General features: G+C 41.8%; 1 protein-coding gene and 1 long non-coding RNA gene across 4 annotated transcripts in view; one reads left to right on the forward strand and one right to left on the reverse strand.

Annotated features, from left to right (window-relative positions):
* Positions 1-7,326, forward strand: part of LOC137340501 (uncharacterized) — a 52,116-nt gene extending 44,790 nt beyond the window's left edge. For all 3 annotated transcript variants that reach the window (XR_010966822.1, XR_010966820.1, XR_010966823.1), the window contains one exon: positions 5,442-7,326. This is a non-coding gene — a long non-coding RNA (uncharacterized lncRNA). The remainder of the gene's footprint in view (positions 1-5,441) is intronic.
* The window catches only part of rpl15 (ribosomal protein L15), a 499,976-nt gene that overhangs the window by 192,585 nt on the left and 291,208 nt on the right, over positions 1-16,183 (reverse strand). The window lies entirely within an intron of this gene.

The raw sequence follows: 16,183 nt of genomic DNA on the forward strand, positions 1-16,183 counted from the left end.
AAAACTCCAGTAGATTTGTTAAGCATGATTTCCCTTTCATAAACCCATGCTGACTTTGTCCAATCCTGTTAATGCCTTCCAAGTGTTCTGTTATCACATCTTTTATAATAGACACTAGCATTTTCCCCACTACTGATGTTAGGCTAACTGGTCTGTAATTTCCTGTTTTTTCTCTCCCTTTTTTAAATAGTGGGGTTACATTTGCTACCCTCCAATCTGTAGGAACTGTTCCAGAGTCTATAGAATTTTGGAAGATGATCACCAATGCATCCACTATTTCCAGGGCCACTTCCTTTAGTACTCTGGGGTGTAGATTATCAGGCCCTGGGGATTTGTCAGCCTTTATCCCCATTAATTTCCCTAGCACTATTTTTTTTACTAATACTGATTTCCTTCAGTTCCTCCCTCTCACTAGACCCTTGGTTCCCTAACATTTCTGGGAGGTTATTTGTGTCCTCCTTTGTGAAGACAGAACCAAAGTATGTGTTTTATTGTTCTGCCATTTCTTTGTTCCCCATTATAATTTCCCCCATTTCTGAGTGTAAGGGACCTACATTTGTCTTCACTAATCTTTTTCTCTTGACGTATTTATAGAAGCTTTTACAGTCAGTTTTTATGTTCCCTGCTGGTTTACTCTCATACTCTATTTTTCCCCTCTTAATCAATCTCTTTGCCCTCCTTTGCTGAATTCTGAACTGCTCCCAATCCTCAGACTTGCAGCTTTTTCTGGCAATTTTATATGTCTCCTCTTTGGATCTAATACTATCACTAATTTCTTTTGTAAGCCACGGTTGAGCCACCTTTCCTGTTTTATTTTTGCGCCAGACAGGAATGAATAATTGTTGTAATTCCTGCACACGTTCTTTAAATATTAGCCATTGCCTATCCACCATCATCCCTCTTAGTAAAGTTCCCCAATTTATCATAGCCAACTCACACCTCATACTTTCGTAATTTCCTTTATTTAGATTCAGGACCCTAGTTTCGGATTCAACTACTTCACTCTCCATCTTAATGAGGAATTCTATCTTGTTATGGTCGCTCTTCCCTAAGGGACCCCGCACAACAAGATTGTTAATTAATCCTTTCTCATTGCACAATACCCAGTCTAGGATTGCCTGTCCTCTAGTTGGTTCTTCAATGTATTGGTCTAGAAAACCATCACGCACACACTCCAGGAATTCCTCCCCCACAGTATTATTGCTAATTTGGTTTGACGAATCTATATGTAGAATAAAGTCACCCATGATTATAGGAACATTGGAACAGGAGTAGGCCATTCAGCCCCTCGTGCCTGCGCCGCCATTTGATGAGATCATGGTTGATCTGTGATCTAACTCCATATACCCGCCTTTGGCCCACATCCCTTAATACCTTTGCCAAAAAGCTATCTATCTCAGATTTAAATTTAGCAATTGAGCTAGTATCAATTGCCGTTTGCGGAAGAGAGTTCCAAACTTCTACCACCCTTTGTATGTAGAAATGTTTTCTAATCTCGTTCCTGAAAGGTCTGGCTCTAATTTTTAGACTGTGCCCCCACTCCTAGAATCCCCAACCAGCGGAAATAGTTTCTCTCTATCCACCCTATCTGTTCCCCTTAATATCTTATAAACTTCGTTCAGATCACCCCTTAACCTTCGAAACTCCAGAGAATACAACCCCAATTTGTGTAATCTCTCCTCATAACTTAACCCTTGAAGTCCGGGAATCATTCTATTAAACCTACGCTGCACTCCCTCCAAGGCCAATATGTCCCTCCGAGTACTCCAGGTGCGGGCTAACCAGGGTTTTGTATAGCTGCAGCATGACTTCTGCCACCTTATACTGTAGTCCTCTAGATATAAAGGCCAGCATTCCATTAGCCTTATTGATTATTTTCTGCACCTGTTCATGAAACTTCAATGATCTATGTACCTGAACTCCTAAGTCCCTTTGGACGTCCACTGTTTTTAACTTTTTACCATTTAGAAAGTACCCTGTTCTATCCTTTTTTGATCCAAAGTGGATGACCTCACATTTGTCTACATTGAATTCCATTTGCCACAGTTTTGCCCATTCACCTAATCTATCAATATCCCTTTGTAATTTTATGTTTTCATCTACACTGCTTACAATGCCACCAATCTTTGTGTCATCGGCAAACTTAGATATGAGACTTTCTATGCCTTCATCTGAGTCGTTAGTAAATATTGTGAATAATTGAGGCCCCAAGACACATCCCTGTGGGACTCCACTAGTCAGATCCTGCCAATGTGAGTACCTACCCAAGATCCCTACTCTCTGTTGTACCCTTCTTACATGCGTCTCTAATTTCCTGTTTAATGCCCTCCCCTACATCTCCACTACTGTTTGGGGGCTTATAGACAACCCCCATCAATGTTTTCTGCCCCTTTGTTTTTCTTAGCTCCACCCATACAGATTCCACATCATGATTTTCCAAGCCAATATCCTTCCTCACTATTGCATTGATTTCCTCCTTTACTAACAACGCCACCCCACCTCCTTTCCCTTTTTGCCTGTCCTTCCTAAATATTGAATACCCCGGATGTTTAGTTCCCATCATTGGTCACCCTGCAGCCGTGTCTCCATAATCGCAACTATATCTTAACTGTTCATATCTATCTGCGCTGTTAATTCATCTACCTTATTGCTTGGAGGAACCAGGCCCACCATGTCCATGGCATCCAGTCTGTGCAATTGCTGTGGAAGTGGCTGACAATAAGCCAAATGTTCCGGTGGAACTTTACTCTGCGATAAATACTTAGTGGATAAATGTGCTGTCAGCAGAAAAGCACAATCACAGATTATATTGCAAAATGAACTTTGCACAGTTTATACAGTGCTTAAGTTTTGATCGCATGCATTCCAATAGTTGCTTCAATGTTTTCTGCCATTTTTTTAGTCGTGCTGTATAGTGTTTTGCAGTGCTATTTCATTAAGATTGCTCAATTCAAACTATTAGATAATTCATTTTTTTTCAAGCAAAGATGACTTTGAATTAACAGGAGTAGACTATAGTTTTTTTGATATCTACTTAGAAATTTATTTACAAAAACTCACATATCATTTTCACCAAAACATACCACCAACACAAAATTAAAATGCAACCGCAAAGTGTCTAGAAAAAATAGTGTTTATACTACACCAAAAAAATGCTGTATTTTCTTCCGCCATATCATCTGAAATCAGGCAGGGTAGCAGCAGATGAAGAAGGAAATGGGGCTTGGAGGCCTACCATTGGTTTTGTGCCTCTGAAACCAACACTGGGAACTCCCCCATTCCCCCCAGCAGGTAACGTGACCACTCGATCTTTGGCTGCTCCACATTTTGGATACAATGGGAGGGCGGGGCTAGGAAAACCAACTGATTACCCTGTCTCTTGCCTCAAGTACAGCTAACTAGGTACCAGCAGAAAAATGGTAGTGATACATCCTGTGGCAGCAGCAGAAAGTCCGCTGGAGGCCCTTTTGTAGGGAAAGGGCCTAGTAGTGTCCACCTCTCCCTCCCAATTCATCATTCATCACTCTAACCTCCACGGCTTCACCCCCATCTCATGTCAAGCCTTATCAAGCTCATCATCTCCATGAAAACCACCACCAGTTCCGTCCTGACCCAGCTCCTGAATATCCAACTTCCATCTCTTGACCCTGTTCTTGTCAACCTTTCTCTGTCCTCTGGCACTGACATCACCTCTTTCAAAGCCACTATCATCGTGCTCCTTCAGTTAAAAAGCTCACCCTGAATCCCTCTAGCTTCGGTAACTACTCCCTTACAATATTTCTTTTCTCCCCAAAGTCCTTCTCAATCTCTTTGCCGACTTTGACATAATTGACCACTTTATTGTCCTCCACTTGTTAATGAGGGAACACTTTCTAGAGGGGAGAGGAGAAAATTAGCAAGGAAACAAATAGAAAATTGCATGCTTGGTTATAATATGCAAGTGACAATTCAGGTGGTGTTTTTAGTCTTGCAATTTTTGCTAGTTTATTGCTACTAACTGTAGTTGCTGCTGCTGACATGGATAATTAGTTTTGGAGAAGGAAACTTCAGTTTTCTGTATGGAGATAGATGTCCCCATATATTTATTCAGTAATTGTGTACATCTGAGCCTGATTATTACATAATCTTGTCAGCAAGTGATAAAATGTAAAAGGATTTAACGAAAGAACTAAGGAATTTTAGGGGGTAAAAGTAACGTGACATGTGCTCATAGCAAATGAACCCATTTTACACAGCGCCTGATTGGAAAAGAAAACCAAATGCTGTGTAAAACAGGCTGCTGATTCACTATGAGCCTGTTATGCACTACTGACGGAACAGCTGTACAGTTCAAAAGCCATCAACATCTCTATTTGTTTATCTGCATACCTGGTTGTTGGGAGTAAAATAAATAAAGAAAGAACTAACATTTATGTAATGCCTTTCTTGACCTCGGGATGTCCCAAAGTGCTTCACAACCAATGGAGTACTTTTGAAATGTATTCACTGCTGTAATGTAGGCAAATGCGGTAGCTAATTTGTGCACATCATGGTCCCACAGACAGCAATGAGAAATGACCAGATAATCTGTTTTTAATGCTGCTGGTTGAGGGATAAACGTTAGCCAGGACACCAGGAGTACTTCCTAGCTCTTCTTCGAATAGTGCCATGGGACCTTTTACATCCAGCTGCACTGGTGCCCATAATGTGGGGAGAAGGAACAGCAGCTCTTCCATGAGTTCTGAGGGGGACAATTTTTTTTGTTTTATTTACAGGCAGGGGTGGACTGGTTATGTGGGAAATCGGGAGATCTCCCGACTGCCTCCGCGTATGAATCCATAGTGTTGTATTACCGATTCTCCCTTTTTACTTGAGAATGCCGAAGGATCCTGAGCCCTTTCAGAGGAGCCAGCCCGCCCCTGTTTGCAGGCCCATGCAGATGCAGCAAACTCACAAAGCGTATTTCCATCGTCAGTTTAAAATTTGATTTATCCAGATAGCTAAAGTTGCAACTGTCCTGATCCTATTAACACGACTTCGAGCTCCTCCAAGATTATTGAACAACAAGCTGTAACAACATCCAGCTGTAGCTGCAACAGCAGGGTTTCCCATCAAGAAGATAGCCACGATCTTATTGGATCCAACAACGAGGAACCTCTCAGGCTGATGAGGAAGCATATGCAATGATTCACAAATGGATGACACACAGCAGCCAAAGAACATGTGGGGAGGGAGAAGTCAATTAACTAACTAGTTCTAATCATATTTTGTACGCTTTCACTTAGCTTGAAATTTTATGACATAAGTATAGCAACATTGCCCTAACTCATATTTAGTATTTCAAATTGAGTCCAACTTCTGTATATAGAAAGTAGTGATTTGAATTTCAGTTCAAAGCAATTTTTGAATGTGAAAGTTATTTATTTTTCAAATATGTAAATTGAATTTTTTTTTTGTTCAAGTCTCTTGAGATTACGACTGCTGACTATTCGAACAACAAGCTGAACCCTGGAGAGATCAACCAACTTCGCCCTGAAAATTCAAGACAGCGACTTGAATGAAAAAGAATCTCTGAAATGTGGACCTGGTAGTAGGAGTTGGTTTTATAAGACTCTTCTACTTGGAAATCAGATATGAAGAAGCTGGTAAAGTAAGAACGTTCTTTTTTTGCATACTGTATGCTGTTTGCCTTGCCAACTGAAGCTATGGCTTGATCATCACAAGGATATGAATCCCACTAGGGATATTGAAAGGCAAGAGGAATCAAGATCTCAAGCTAGATGTGAAACTGCTTGAATCCAATGGATAAGTTCTCAGAGAATTGACATTTGGATGGAACAACATCAGAATTTTTTTATGTAATGCCACAGGAAGGTTTTGTTTGTATTAATTGATTGCTGCTGATATTTGAACACAGAAATTATAGCTTTCAGAAGAAATCAGAAATTAAATGGCAAGTTACTACGATTGTTCCAAGCTTTCTCGAAATACACTCCGACAGCTTAGTTATATATGAATAAAATTGATAAAAACAGATTGGGAAAAGAAGAAACTTGATGAGTTTTTTAAGCTGTTTGCATTTGGAAAATTAATGTTTTCTAAAATAGTCGCTGATATAAAAAAGAATGGCAGATTTTCAATGATCTTGGATTCTAGCCAAGATGTTAGTAAGAAAGAGGTAACAGCTTTGCATGTTTGTTACGTCGATACATCTGATCAACATGCTGTTAAAAGCCAGTGGAATGCTTAATTGAAACATTCACTTGTGATGACACAAGTGGAGAGAATCTAAAGAAAGAAGAAAACTATGCAGCATCATGGAATAGACCTGAATAACATCATTGGACAGAGCATGGGCGGCGCAGGAAACATGCAGGGAAAGTACAAGGTTCTGAAATCTTTGATATTGTCAGAATTCAAGATAGCTTTGCACATCTGGTGTTCTTCGCATCGCTTTGCTTTAGTCATCGAGAAACATATCAAAGTCTGTCCAATTCTTGAAGATCATTTTGATGTTCTGGAACAGTATTTATGTCTGGTCATAAACAGCATTACAAACTCATTGAAAGCTTAAGCCAGCCAAATGTAAGTTGACATCTAAAGCAAGTCCAAACAATGAATTGGAGCAGCAAGGCAGATGCACTGGCAACCAGTGTTATGCGGAACTCATTGCGAGTCTTCGAGTTCTTGCAGAAAGGAGAGGAATGGATCCTGAAGCAGTTGAAGGCGTTAATGGCTTGAAAAAATGTCCCTCAGAGATGGAAATAATTGCAGCGATGATCATCGGCTCAAAGTGGTTCACATTATCTCCAGTCATAATTTGCTTACATGGAACAGTAGTTGAATTCAGGTTTCTGGTCTCATCAGTCATCAAAACCTTTGTAACGACGAGTCCCGGAGAGACATAGAAACAGAAATCCATGATTTTGTACACAAAACATGACATGAATGATGGCTTCTCTGATCACTCGCTGTCTATCTTCAGGGAAATGTGTTTCTTAACCTCAGATAGTAATGGAGTCTGATGTCCTCAACCCTTCTCTGATTGCTCAGGAGCGTATATTATAGCTCACAAAAGTATATATATTGAAGATCTTACCATCAAAACGTCAAAAATGGACCATGAGGACGATACAAAAGAAATTGTATTAGTTCTGCATTCGATTTGTGTTCAGTAACGAGTGCTGTTGCGGAACGCACATTCAGTCTTGTCACTATTATAAAGATCCAGCTAAGGTTGACCATGTCAAATACATGCTTATCAAATCTTTCAGTTCTGTCCTGTGGAAATTATATTTCAGAATCAATCACAAGCAATGAGATTATATTGAGTTTTGCATTGACGAGTCCAATGAAAAAGAAATTACTGATTGGCTAATCAGCATGTATCTTCTTTTTAATCTGCTCTTGCTACTTTTAGTAATATAAAAGCTTAGCATGATGATTGTCATAAGTATATGGTTATATGTACATTAATTAATTCTATAGACACTGATGGGGTTGGGAGGGGGTAAAAATTAGCTCAGAGGAGGGGGACTTCTTCAGAGACCAGGGTGGTGAAGGACAGCACCTGAGAGGGTGGACAGGGCCTCAGTTTAATGTCTCATTCCAAAGACAGCACCTCCAGCAGTGCAGCACTCCCTTAGTCCTACACTAAATTGTTTGCCTAGATTATATGCTCAAGTCCCGGGATTGGGGTTGAACCTACAACCTTCTGACTCAGAGGTGAGAGTAGCTACCACTGAGCCAAGGCTGATATTAAATTAGGTAGCAAATGTTGGTGGCCAGGCTGGTGCAAAACGTTGCAGTGAGGGAACTGAGGTCTCTGACCTTGTGTGGGCATTAATGAAAGGAGAAGTATGTTTTCAGAGATGTAATCAATAGCAATGTAATTGCTCCTTTGCTGTTTGTGGGTCAACAACAGGAGATGGAAGTTCCTGTAACTCGATTCTTTAGTGTCACTTTGTAGGTCAGCAAAGCTTGGTGAGTAACATAAAGCAAATCTGGAGGTCCATACATCCAATTAAATGCTTCATATCCATGTTTTGCAGGGTTGCAGTTTTGTTTCAGTGCATAATATTTGGTACTGTACAGTTTCAGCAGCGCTGCCCTTTGTGACTATTCTTCCAGTATATCTCCACAAACCGTTCTTACTGAAGTTGTGTGGAAATTATGTTCAGAAATAAAATTTTACAGATCCACAAAATCTTTGTGACCAGCAGCCTTAGTGGTTAAAATATGTGAGCACAGAGCAGCAGAGTGAAATAGAGTCTCCAAAACACACACCACAATGAAGTGAGACATGAGTTTGCCCTCACAGCCCCTACATTGCTGAGGTACCAACTTAATGCTGCTGTGGCGAGATACCAAACAGATCTCTGGGCTCCACTGTTGGCGGGGGGGGGGGGGGTGTGGGGGTGGTGCCGGTGAGTAATGGTGACTCACCTGCGCTTCCTGAGGTACTCAACATACATCAAGGGTTGGAAGCAGGTTGCCCATCCTCCCCCAACCAGCCAATACATAGCCCAGGTAGACCAGAAAAGTGGGGCAAAGAAAATAATTTTTTTAAATACTTAACTTCACACTAAAAAAAGCACTGATTTTAGTTACTACAGTTTGTTGATTGTCCTTCAGTTGAGGTTAAGGAGGAAACTGTTATTGTAGCTGGCACTAATCCAACTGTACTAAAGTTGTGAAATAGCAGCCAAAAAACAAAACTTAATAGCACAGCTGTATTTTTTCATTACTGTAGGATCTGTCTCAGTGTGAGTATATAAAGATTTGTTTGGGGTCATTTTAAATTTATTTATATAATTGAAAAATGATTAGTTGGAGGTCATATCACAAGTGAGATTAAACAGAAATTAATGGAAAGATTTACATTTATCACAGTTTTTACGCCTTACGTATCTGTTCAGGCGTGAGAATCCATGACTTATTATCGACATAGCTATACTTTGTGCCTGAGATTGTTTTTCATCATATAGATAAAAAGTTACAGAGAAAAAGATATCTATATCTATGTATTTATACATGATGGATTGGGTTTTTGCCACTCCTGCTATTAGTTCTGTGTAGACACAGCCTGAAGACAGCAACAAAGCAATTCATCATATATAATTCTCAGCGCAACAAATCTGTCTGAGAGAGAGGGCTGAATATATAAACATCAGCTGAATGGTTATCTAGTTGTCCATATAAATAGAATACTCAACAGAGTATCACTTTATTTCAGAAGGGAATAAAACGTGACTTTGCCAGTTATTTGTAATCAAACTTTTCTTAGTCTTGGGATAAACTGTGCATATTCCAGCCTTCCCCATTGTGTATTCTCCATAAAAACAGCATATTGAGGACATTTTTCTGTCCATTTAGCCTGGGGAATGCTCAGTTCCCAGACACAAAGAAGAGAATATGGGGCGATGGGGATCCTCACCCCTTTACATTGGCCAGATGTTTCACAGCTGCCCCAAGGGGAGCAGAGAATTACATAGAATTTACAGCTCAGAAACAGGCCATTCGGCCCAACTGGACTGTGCTAGTGTTTATGCTCCACACGAGCCTCCTCCCACCCTACTTCATCAAACCCTATCTGCATATCTATCCTTCTATTCCTTTCTCCCTTACTTATCTAGCTTCCCTTAAAGGCGTCTATGCTATTTGCCTCAACTACTCCACATTCTAGCCACTCTCTGGGTAAAGAAGTTTCTCCTGAATTCTTCATTGGATTTATTAGTGACTGTATTATATTTATGGCCCCTAGTTTTGGTCTCCCCCGCAAGTGGAAACACCTTCTCCATGTCTACCCTATCAAACCCTTTCATAAAGACCTCTATCAGGTCACTCCTCAGCCTTTTTTCTAGAGAAAAAAGCCTAACCGATTCAGTCTTTCCTGATAGTTTAAACCTCTCAGTTCTGGTATTATCCTTGTGAATCTTTTTTGCACCGTAAGGGAGGCCTAAAATCATAAACGTAAGCTTCCTTTCTCAGCATCCCCGTTGATCTTCAGGCCTGGAGGCCCCGAAGCTGACAGCCATTCCTGTAGCAATGACTGTATTTCCACTCCCATTTCTAGATGCAAGGCCTTGCCTGGAGGAGGCCTGTGCTGGTGGCACACTGGGGATAGGAGAATAACCTGAGCCCAGAAATACAGGTGAGTTCAGAGCATTGCAGGCAGAGCACACTTCAAGCACTTAGGTGGGACAGGAAAAAGAGCCCCCTCCGGAAGGACATGAGAGCCACGTGGGCACTGGAACAATATAAACAAAGACTGTAGCGCCATGGAAATGGGGCAGACACCCCCTTTATGCAAATGACCTCATCCCTAGGATTTGAGCCGTGGCAGACCTGGAGGCACAAAGTCCTGCAACGCTGAACTTCAGGTGATGGAGGGGGCTCCAGAAATTTTGTGTCCAGTATTTTATTGATAATTACAAATATGTGTCTGTGATGTAGGTTTGCAGCAGTGGTTTTTGTGAAGCTATTGTTCCTTATGCGACGAATCTCACAACATCAATGCACAACCATCTGTGATAATCTTGAAACAATGATTCCGATGCCTCAACAGGTCTGGGGGCATCCTCCAGTACAGCCCAGCCCAACCAGAGTGTCTCACAACATTGCAGTTTGCTGCATGCTACACAACTCTGCTGTACAATGAGAACTACATGTGGAGCTGCCAGGGAGGAGGACTCTCAGACTGAGGGGGAAGACATACGTGACATGGAGGATGCTGCTGGGGAACAGCAATTGTCGGTCACCAGAACTTTCCAGCAAGATCTGATTAATGAGTTCTTCACATAATGATGCCCTAGCCCCCTTGCATTAACAGTCCTACAGCCATCTTCCTCATACCCTGAAAATATGTACCTTCCACATCACAGGCAACATCTACCTCACAACTGACAAGCAGACATTTATCTTACCTCAAGTTCCAATCTACAAAGCCGTTATAGGAACACCCACTGGAGATATAGGCCTGGGTTTTCCTCTTTGGGGCAGAGTACTTCCCTCTGCCCTTCCATGTCTTCCCCAGCCCTGACCCATTTTCCTGGATGCATGGTGGGCTCGCAGAAAGGTTCCTGCCATCGAGATGGAACCTGCCAGTGCCAGCAAGGGACCCCCAATGATGCTGCAGCGGGAACGGTGCTGCAAACTCCGAAAATCCAACATCGGACATAAAGGGGTAGAAGCGACCCAAAGATCAGGACAAAGCCTCCGTCTGAAGGCATTGGCTGAGAACGAGGCATTCAGCCGCTAAGACTCTGGGGCATCTGGAGGGAGAGAAGGCCGCTACAAGGCTCTCTCCCTCAATGTGGATATTTGCCCCTGCTTCCCAGGGCCTACCATCCCTTGCACATGGCAACCCCGGGAATTGCTGTTAAGTGTGGTGGAGAGCAGGGAAATCTGCTGGGAACTCAGGTCCCGCCCTCTTGCTTCCATTCCATGCGCTGGGCAGGGAAGGAATGGGCAGCAGTGGTCCCGGTGAGGGTGGAGAAGGATTAACAAACACATTAAAATTGAGATTAAAAGGATAGATTGCCTGTTTAAATATTGCAAGGAGAAGGCTCACCAAGTATTTCAGCATTTTTGTGTATTCATCACAGTAATACAAAAAAAAATGCAGCAACACTTTAAAAGGTGAGGAGACACCTGGCAAGAAGCAAAACAACTGAGGCTAAGCACAACAGTAAATAATTCAGGACCACAACAGGAAGAAGGCAGTGAGAGAAGATGTGAAAACCATAAAAGACACTAACAAATTTGAAACCGAGGATAAGCATAAAACAGTATTCTGAATGAATACTTGCTGCAAGTATTCTCGAGGGGAATATATGAGCAACGTAACCTCTCCAGACATAGCTATCCCAAGTAATATAATTGATTTCACTTTCAATGAGATGGAAATCCTAGACAGGCTGAATGGGCTCAAAACAAACAAATCTCCAAGGATACAGACTAGGGAACAGATTTATAAGGCACTGATGATCATTATGAGCAAGTCAATGAGTACTTGGGAGCTGCCAATAGAAAGGAAATAGACTAATAAGAACATAAGAACATAAGAAATAGGAGCAGGAGTAGGCCAATCGGCCCCTCGAGCCTGCTCCGCCATTCAATAAGATCATGGCTGATCTGATCCTAACCTCAAATCTAAATTCATGTCCAATTTCCTGCCCGCTCCCCGTAACCCCTAATTCCCTTTACTTCTAGGAAACTGTCCATTTCTGTTTTAAATTTATTTAATGATGTAGCTTCCATAGCTTCCTGGGGCAGCAAATTCCACAGACCTACTACCCTCTGAGTGAAGAAGTTTCTCCTCATCTCAGTTTTGAAAGAGCAGCCCCTTATTCTAAGATTATGCCCCCTAGTTCTAGTTTCACCCATCCTTGGGAACATCCTTACCACATCCACCCGATCAAGCCCCTTCACAATCTTAAATGTTTCAATAAGATCGCCTCTCATTCTTCTGAACTCCAATGAGTAGAGTCCCAATCTACTCAACCTCTCCTCATATGTCCACCCCCTCATCCCCGGGATTAACCGAGTGAACCTTCTTTGTACTGCCTCCAGAGCAAGTATGTCTTTTCTTAAGTATGGAGACCAAACCTGTATGCAGTATTCCAGGTGCGGTCTCACCAATACCTTATATAACTGCAGCAATACCTCCCTGTTTTTATATTCTATCCCCCGAGCAATAAAAGCCAACATTCCGTTGGCCTTCTTGATCACCTGCTGCACCTGCAAACTAACTTTTTGATTTTCTTGCACTAGGACCCCCAGATCCCTTTGTACTGCAGTACTTTCCAGTTACTCGCCATTAAGATAATAACTTGCTCTCCGATTTTTCCTGCCATAGTGCATAACCTCACATTTTCCAATATTGTATTGCATCTGCCAAATCTCTGCCCACTCACCCAGCCTGTCTATATCCCCTTGTAGGTTTTTTAAGTCCTCCTCACTCTCTACTTTCCCTCCCATCTTTGTATCATCTGCAAATTTTGATATGTTACACTCGGTCCCCTCCTCCAAATCGTTAATATAGATTGTAAAGAGTTGGGGACCCAGCACCGACCCCTGCGGAACACCACTGGCTACAGGTTGCCAGTCCGAGAATGTACCATTTATCCCAACTCTCTGCTTCCTGTTAGATAACCAATCCTCCACCCATGCCAGAATATTACCCCCAATCCAGTGATTCTTTATCTTGAGCAACAATCTTTTATGTGGCACCTTGCCGAATGCCTTCTGGAAGTCCAAATACACTACGTCCACTGGTTCCCCTTTATCCACCCTGTACATTATATCCTCAAAGAACTCAAGCAAATTTGTCAGACATGACTTCCCCTTTGTAAAGCCATGCTGACTTTGTCCTATTAAATTATGTTTATCCAAATGTTCTGCTACTGTCTCCTTAATAATAGACTCCAAAATTTTACCCACCACAGATGTTAAGCTAACTGGTCTATAATTTCCAGCCTTCTGCCTACTACGCTTTTTAAATAAGGGTGTTACATTGGCAGTTTTCCAATCTGCCGGGACCTTTGCCGAGTCCAGAGAATTTTGGAAAATTATTACCAAAGCATCCACAATCCCTACTGCCATTTCCCTCAAGACCCTAGGATGTAAGCCATCAGGTCCAGGGGATTTATCCGCCTTGAGTCCCATTAATTTACTGAGTACCAATTCCTTAGTGATTTTAATTGTATTTAGCTCCTCCTCCCCAGAGCCCCCTGTTTGTCCAGTGTTGGGATAGTCTTAGTGTCCTCTACCGTAAAGACTGAAACAAAATATTTGTTCAGCATTTTTGCCATCTCCATGTTTCCCACCATTAATTTCCCGGTCTCATCCCCTAAAGGACCTACGTTTGCCTTAGCCACCCTTTTTCTTTTTATATAACTGTAGAAACTCTTGCTATCTGTTTTTATATTTTTTGCTAATTTATTTTCATAATCTATCTTCCCTTTCTTAATCAATCCTTTTGTTACTTTTTGCTGTCTTTTGAAGACTTCCCAATCTTCTATCCTCCCACTAAGTTTGGCTACCTTATATGTCCTTGTTTTTAGTCGGATACTATCCTTAATTTCTTTACTTAGCCACGGATGGCTGTCATTTCTTTTACACCCTTTTTTCCTCAGTGGAATATATATTTTTTGAAAGTTGTAAAATAACTCCTTGAATGAACACCACTGCTCATGTACCGTCTTACCCTTTAATCTATTTCCCCAGTCCACTTTAATCAATTCCGCTCTCATACCATCATAGTCTCCTTTATTCAAGCTCAGTACGCTTGTTTGAGAACCAACCTTCTCACCCTCTAATTGGATATGGAATGTAACCATGTTATGGTCACTCATTCCAAGGGGATCCTTAACTAGGACATTATTAATTAATCCTGGCTCATTACACAGGACCAGGTCCAAGGTTGCTTGCCCCCTTGTAGGATCAGTTACATACTGCTCAAGAAATCCATCCCTAATACACTCAATAAACTCTTCCTCAAGGCTGCCCTGCCCAATTTGATTTGTCCAGTTAATATGATAGTTAAAATCCCCCATAATTATAGCTGTTCCCTTATTACATGCCCCGACTATTTCCTGATTAATACTTCTTCCAGCAGAGTTGCAAATATTAGGAGGCCTATATACTACGCCCACGAGTGTTTTTTGCCCCTTATTATTCCTTATCTCTACCCAAACTGTTTCATTATCCTGATCCTTTGTCCCAATATCTTTTCTCTGTATTACAGTGATTCCTTCCCTTATTAACATAGCCACCCCACCTCCCCTTCCTTCCTGCCTGTCCTTCCTGATTGTTAAATACCCTGGCATATTTAATTCCCAGTCGTTGTCACCCTGCAGCCATGTTTCTGTAATGGCCACAAGATCATACCCATACGTCGTTATTTGTGCCGTTAACTCGTCCATTTTGTTACGAATGTTACGTGCATTCAGATAAAGAACTTTCAAATATGTTTTGTGACACTTAGTTCCTGCTTTTTCCTTTTTTAACACTTTACCTTTTCCTCCATACCTTCTGTCCCTTCCTGATACGCTTTCCTCTGTCTCCCTGCTCAGGTTCCCAACCCCCTGCCACAGCTTTGATGCTGGGTTAATCGCCTTACGCCTTCTAGTTTTCATTTTATCTGTCGTGCCTAAAGTGCCTAAAGTACACTTTCTTTCCGCTGCTCTATGCTTTTCCCTTTCACTTGTTCTTGAACAATTGTTTGTACTATTTGTATTGTAGATTTCCCCTGGGTCGTCCCCTCTCTTGCTGCTCTCAACTTTATTCCCTTCTGACTCCCCGCTCAGGTTCCCATCCCCCTGCCACTCTAGTTTAAACCTTCCCCAACAGCACTAGCAAACACCCCCATGAGGACATTTGTCCCGGTCCTGCTCATATTCAAAAATGTTGACAAAACAGACACTAGCAACTAGAAATCCAGTTCTCTTACTCCCATTCCATGTAAAATAATGGAATATATTATCAGGAGTAAATTTGAAGATTGTCTGCACAACAATTAGTTACTAGTTACAACTAGTTAACAGCACTCAGTATGGATTCAGAAGGGGTAGATCATGGTTGACCAACCTGTTCAGGAAATATGTATAATGGGCGGCTGATCTGATATCGCTCATTTTACACTATTGCCCGAAGTCAAAATTACCCCTATTGAATCTCTTTCTGCACTGTAGCCTGGTCCTGTGTATATGCTGCTGGCATTGACATGGTTAATGAGTCCCACCAACCCATTTCTCAAATTCTCCGTGAGACACACCATCCATCTGAGGGGAAGAGAATGTTCCTCCTCTTCCGAACCAGATCCACCAAGATCTCCACCTTGAAAGTCGAGGGACCTGCAGCAGCATGCGATTTCCTGCCTCTAATAGTTGAACTGCCAATCCCAGGCACTGGTCAAGCTTTCAGCTTGTCTGCAAATGAGCATTGGGTTGAGCGGTGGTCCACGTGGGCAGCTACTAATCCTGCTCTGTTCAACTACTGCCAGTTCTACACTGACAAATGAAATAGGCCCCATTTTTTTTAAAAATGCAGGCAACTTTTAAGACATTTTTTGTTATGGTCTTGTGTCTTACTCCTGCCCAGCCTGTGGACATGGTAAATACACAAACATTACACTCCACTCCACTCTCGAATTTCCCTTCCTGGTGACAATCTCTTAGGATCAACTGGAAATATTCAACAG

The sequence above is a fragment of the Heptranchias perlo genome, chromosome 2 (assembly GCF_035084215.1).
Source record: "Heptranchias perlo isolate sHepPer1 chromosome 2, sHepPer1.hap1, whole genome shotgun sequence".
In the NCBI taxonomy this organism is placed as follows: domain Eukaryota; kingdom Metazoa; phylum Chordata; class Chondrichthyes; order Hexanchiformes; family Hexanchidae; genus Heptranchias; species Heptranchias perlo.